Source organism: Pteropus alecto, unplaced genomic scaffold (assembly GCF_000325575.1).
Source record: "Pteropus alecto unplaced genomic scaffold, ASM32557v1 scaffold13, whole genome shotgun sequence".
NCBI lineage: Eukaryota > Metazoa > Chordata > Mammalia > Chiroptera > Pteropodidae > Pteropus > Pteropus alecto.
This window is the reverse complement of record NW_006434373.1, coordinates 11,368,105-11,374,198: the sequence shown is the minus strand read 5'-3', so window position 1 is coordinate 11,374,198 and position 6,094 is coordinate 11,368,105.

Below are 6,094 nucleotides of genomic sequence, written 5' to 3'. Positions count from 1 at the left end.
GCAAAAGTGGGTGAGACGTTGGTCAGTTTCACGTGCGCATGCCTAGATGTGTGGCTTCACCTGGAGTGTGAACCCAGAAAAGCGTTTCTGGAGGATTCTACCTATCCTTCCCTTAAAAATACAACAACAACAACAACAACAACAAATAACAACAACAAAAATAATATAGTGATAAACTCCAGATCATTTTTCTGTTTCCTTGTCTGACTTGAGGGGTTTGTGCTCTGCAAACACTGAGAGGAACATTAAAAAGGGAAGGGAAAGCAAGTGTCTATTGCCTTAAGAAAAAAAAAAAAGTGGTAAATATACATAACATAAAATGTACCATCTTACCTGTTAAGTGTACATTAAGTGCCCTGAAGTACATTGACATTGTTGTGCAATCATCTTCAGAACTTTTTCATCTTTTCAAACAAACTCTACCCATTAAACACTAACTCTCCATCCCCCCTACCCTGACCCCTCGCACCACCATTCTACTTTCTGTCTCTATGAATTTGATGATTCTAGGTACCTCATATAGCTGGAATCAAAAAGCATTTGCCGTTTTGTGTCTGGCTTCTTTCACTTAGCATGATTTCTTCAAGGTTCATCCATATTCTAGCATATGTCAGATTTTTTTTTTCCTTTTTAAGGCTGAATAATATTCCATTGTATGCACATACACACTTAGTGCCAATTCATCTGTCTCTTAACTTTTGAGTCTCAGCAAGTCTCCCAGGTTAACGGGAAGACTGTGGTGTAGAGGGAGAAACCCTGGTAGCTCTGCCCTCTTCCGGTTTTCGTCATTGCGCATGAGGAAGAGAAACCTCTTCAGGGAAAGGCTCAATTGATAAAACACAAGGCAACAGGTAATGTTACCTAAAGGCATGGGGGCTGCGAGTAAAAAGATTGCATCAGGTAGAAAAATGCAGCATTGATGAAGGAAAGATAATTTGCTCTGGAAGGATCGAAAGCATGCTTCATAGTTGTTGTTCCTGTCATCAGATAAGCCAGGGGTGGAAAGGGAAGCTTGTGATAGTTTATTTTGATCAAAGCTTTCTCGATGGAGTGGTAATTTTGTTGTTGAACTCATGAAACAGAATGCTGGGCGCTTTTGTTCTAGGCCATGTTAACCTAAAAATAAAAGGTCTTTCAAAGTGAGAGGCAGCTAGCATGTATTTGAGATCAAAGAATAGCTATTGGAGAAGCATCGATTCAGGCAGAAGCCCAAATAATATTCTAATTAGGAAACAAAGACAAGGGGAGAAAGGGAAGGGGAACATTACATCAACAGAAGGAAGGGATTTCTATTGGTGCAGATGAGCTAATGTAGCAACGCTAATTCCAAGCAATATTATTAACTTCAGTCTTGTATCATAACTGCTTTCTTGTTATCTTTGCAAATGGTTCTTCGGGGCACAGTATTGCCTTAGGCCCAGTCCAAAGTTTATTTTGCTCTGTTTTAACATTCCAAAGGTTTGAGGCAGAAAATGTGCAAGGCCGTTCCCTAGGGTGGCAGCTCCAGCTCCATTTGAAAATGGTTCAATTTATTTTTATTTTTATTTTATTTTTTTTTACAGCCAGTGGTTCTCAAAGTGGGGTCCTTGGACCAGCAGCATCAATATCACCTGGAAACCTGTGACAAAGAAAATTCTCAGGTCCCATCCCAGATCTATTGAATCAGAAACTCTTCGTTGAGGTGCAGCCCACTTCTCAGTAGTTGTGAGGCAAACGCTATTTCTTCCACATGTTTAATTCTTCACTCAGCCTTTATTTATTTATCACCTCCAAGGGCAAACTACTGTGCTAGTGATGGTCATTGGGTAAACAGTCCTACACTCGTATTCTATGTTATCTTTTAAGCATGACAACATAGCAAGTTACTCAAGATGGAGAAGCAAAAAAAAACCAAAACCCGAGGAAGAGACAAGCTCTGCTGATTCTGGTACATCAGCCAATCCCTGGAATCTGCTAGAATTCTCAGGATGGTCTGGACTCGGAGGCCAGGTGTTTCTCGCCAGGTGCTCTTTGGTACGTGGCGTTTCTAGAGGAATAACTTGGACTTGGGCACTTCCATGTCCTCTACCCCATCTCAAGAGAGAGTAACATTATTCCTTATGCAACAAAAATATTAAATATTTTTTCCTCCTTAGTAAAAAGATAAAAATTGTTCTCAAAAACAAAACAAAAACCCAACAACAACAACAACAACAACAAAAAAAAATAGAGACAGAGAGTAACACTGCAGAAGCCTCTATTTCACTCTGTCTTTCCCCTCAGCCCTCCATGTGTTGACTTCCTGAGGTGGCTGTAATCTATTACCACAAAATTGAGCTTAAAATTGGTGGCTTAAAATAACAGAAATTTATCAGTTAATAACAGTTTTGGAGGCCAGAAATCTGCAGTCAAGGTGTTGACAGCGCATTCCCTCAGAAGGCTCCAGGGGAGAATCCTTCCTTGCCTCTCCCTGCTTCTGGTGGTTCCAGCTGTTTCTTGGCTTGTGGCAGTATCCCTTTAATCTCTGTCTCTGACCTCAGGTCACCTCCTCCCCTGTGTCTTCTCTCCCTTTCTACTCTGAGGGCACTTGTCATTAGATTTAGGGCCTACCCTAATACAGGAGCACCTCCTCTCAAGATCCTTAATTTAATTCCATCTGCAAAGACCCTTTTTCAAAATAAGGTCATATCCACCAGTTCCAGGTGTACATATTGGGCAGGGGGCGCTCCACCGAACCCACTACACGTCCCCCAAAGTACCCCATGTGTGGCACTTGAATGTGCCGAATTGGCAAGCTGGTCCTGGATTAACAAAACTGTTGCTTGGCCTCAGAGGACTGTCCTCATGAAAATTACTAGGGGAGAAGGGGATGTCAGTGGCAATGATGAGATCAGCACAAAATGGTTACGCTGAGTCATTCACATCTAGATCCCTCATCATTTTCTTTTCACTGAAGAATGGTACAGAGGTTTCATAGCAGTCTATTTCAGTAAGAATGCTGGCTTAAAAGGTGATTTGTGAAGTTTTTCCAGTAATAGAGTGTCATTTTCTTCAGCTCTGTCCCTCAGATTGCTTAGCTTTAAAGACCTTTTAATTTGGTCTCAGAATTAGATTGAGTGGTTTTTCTATAAAGCAACGAGAACCACAGTGGAGATGCTGATGGTTGAAGGGTGAACAACAAAAGTGGGTCCCACAGTCATCTATTTGAGAAGAGAGAGATTCTGCAAAATGGCCTGGAATAGGGGAAGGAAGAATTTGAGGTATAAAAATATGACTAAAGGTCATTTGGAAAACAGGTTCCAGGAGAAGAGAATCAGCAACCAATTTAAATTCATTCGAAAATACTTGTCTGGTTTCACAACTCATGCCATCTCTGATGGACCCGAGTGCCTTACAGTGGCTGCTGAGAACTAGTCTGCAGAAGCACCTTGTTGAGCAATGTGGAGAATACATACAAATGTATAAGATGATTTCCTCTTCTTTAATATACTTTTCTTTATAACATTTCAGAATGACTTTAGCTGTACATATTTATATCTGATCAAACTCTTCTTTAAGCAAGGGAATGATAGTCCCACAATTCAATGGTGCCTTGGTTGAGAGGGCAAAGACTGAAGAGGGGGTGAGGAAGACCATGGAAATGCAAGCTTTCAGCAACATCTCAGTGCAGAGTTGGGAGGTGGACTCACAACGTTTGTTATATTACGAGGAAAAGCCAGCACCACCCAGAAATGTTTCCTGATCATCCTCCTTTGGTCAGGGAGTGGTACAATTGCAAGATTTCAAGAGCCTCACAGATGATTCGAGAGTTACTGGCTTAATAGAGTCACCCAGTGTGATGTTGGGGCAAGTCACCTTCCCTCACTGGGCTTCATTTTCCTGTCTTGTCAAAGAGAGATTTGCCCTCTAAAACTGGGCTCAGTTTTTTCACACAGGTTCCAGAGTAGAAGCTGGTTGTGGCATTAGGTTTATTGTGAGGGAGAGACAGTATTGTCACTATTGGAAAGTAATTATTTATGATCTGAATCATTATCACAGATAATGTTCATGTTGTCTTATCCTCGTCTGTTCCCAGCTGTAAGTAAAGTGTCTGGTGCTTAGTAAAATGCTCAATAAATATTTGTTGTATAGCCAATGAACTCATTTTTATAATAACATGGATAAATCTCTTATTACATTAAAATATATATGTATATATTAAATACATATATAGTTTATAAGATATACCCACTCTAAATAAGAATGTTTTCTTTAATAAAACCTTGCTAGCTGAACTTCAACAACCACACAATGACGTCTATAGTATTTGGAGGTAGGGATTGGAGTCGGGGTGGTTCACAGGTCGCTGGGTTAGATGCCACCTGGATTGGTGAGATTCTCTGGAATCCTGGGGTACTGTTGGGGAGCAGGTGGGGGTCAGGATCAGCATCTCTGGGCTGATTGAGCTCCAGTGGGAATTTGCGAATTCCTCAGCATGGTGTGTGGAGAGTCCAGCCTCTGTGTCATGTTACTCTTTCCTTTTTGTAATAGCTTTATTGAGATGTAATTCACACGCCATACAATTCACTCATTTAAAATGTACAGTCCAGTAGTTTTCAAAGTTGGGTAGTCATTGCCACAATCAATTTTGGAACATTTTCATCATGGTGGTAAAGGAGCCCCATACCCATTAGTAGTCACTCTCTTCCCACAGTTCTAGGCAACCAGTACTGTTTTCTGCCTCTGTAGATTTGTCTATTCTCGACATTTCATCAATGGACATTTGGGTTCTGTCTGCTTTTTTGCTGCTATAAAAATTTATGCCCATGTTTTTGTGTGGACATATGTTTTCATTTCTTTTTTGTATATACCTTGGAGTAGAATTTCTGGGTTATAAGGTAACTCTATGTACAATCATTTGAGGAACTGCCAGACTGTTTTCCAAAACGGCTGCATTATTTTACATCCCTATCAGCAGTGTATGAGGGTTCTATTTGCTTTTTTGCTGCTATAAAAATTTATGCCCATGTTTTTGTGTGGACATATGTTTTCATTTCTTTTTTGTATATACCTTGGAGTAGAATTTCTGGGTTATAAGGTAACTCTATGTACAATCATTTGAAGAACTGCCAGACTGTTTTCCAAAATGGCTGCACTATTTTACATCCCTATCAGCAGTGTATGAGGGTTTTATTTTTCTCCACATCCTCACCAACACTTATTATCTGTCTTTCTGATTGATTATAGCAATCTTAGGGGGTGTGAAGTGATGTTACTTATTTTTGTTATTTTAACATATCTTTGCATTATGTTTTAATGTATTTATGTAAAATCTAAATATATTTAATATATTTTAATATTAGTAGAAGTATTTAAAATATTTCTTCAATCTGTTTTCTTTAGAGCAAAGTGGGCAACTCCAGCTTCTTCTAGCTGTAACGACAGTGTGGTCATCAGTGTGGGCAGAGTTAGTGCTAGGTTATGTCCTTACTGGTTGGGGTGGGGAGGTAAGGGAAGTAGAAGGTGCAGGGAGAGGGTGGTTATGGGTGTGGAGAAGGCAATGTCCCAGATTTAAGGATGAGGGAGGATAAAGAATGGAAAGATCATTATACTTTGAACAAAAGATCTGTTTTAGGATAATCTATAAAATGTTGATTCCCTGTGAACAGCCTGCTCTTTCTAAATCATTTCCTTCCACAAATGCCTACTGTTCCTTAGCTACCGAGGTTTTCATGTTCTCTCTTTCCACCAAAATCTACTCTCAGGAGGAAATCTGGTAACTTACCCACACTATGAAATAAATGCCTGATAAACCTCAAGGTGTTAATTTTTCTTGGAAATCTGCATTTTAACAAAGGGAGGGAAAAGCCACCTATTTAAAAGAAACAGAGGAGACTGTAGCTGTGAAATTGAGAGAAGGGAAGATGTTTTAAGAAGCAAGTCTTTTCCCAGCACTTAGGAAATTATACCACATGGGCCAACTCCTACTACGCACAAGACTGGCTTATCCTGGGACACTGGGTTAGAGTGGCTGTGGTGCAGTTCAAGTCATAGTTTCTCCACAGCTTTGTCTTTCATCTTTACAGCACAGCCTGGTTTGCCAGCTGCTGAGTGGAAAGCTATGGGAATTAGGGAC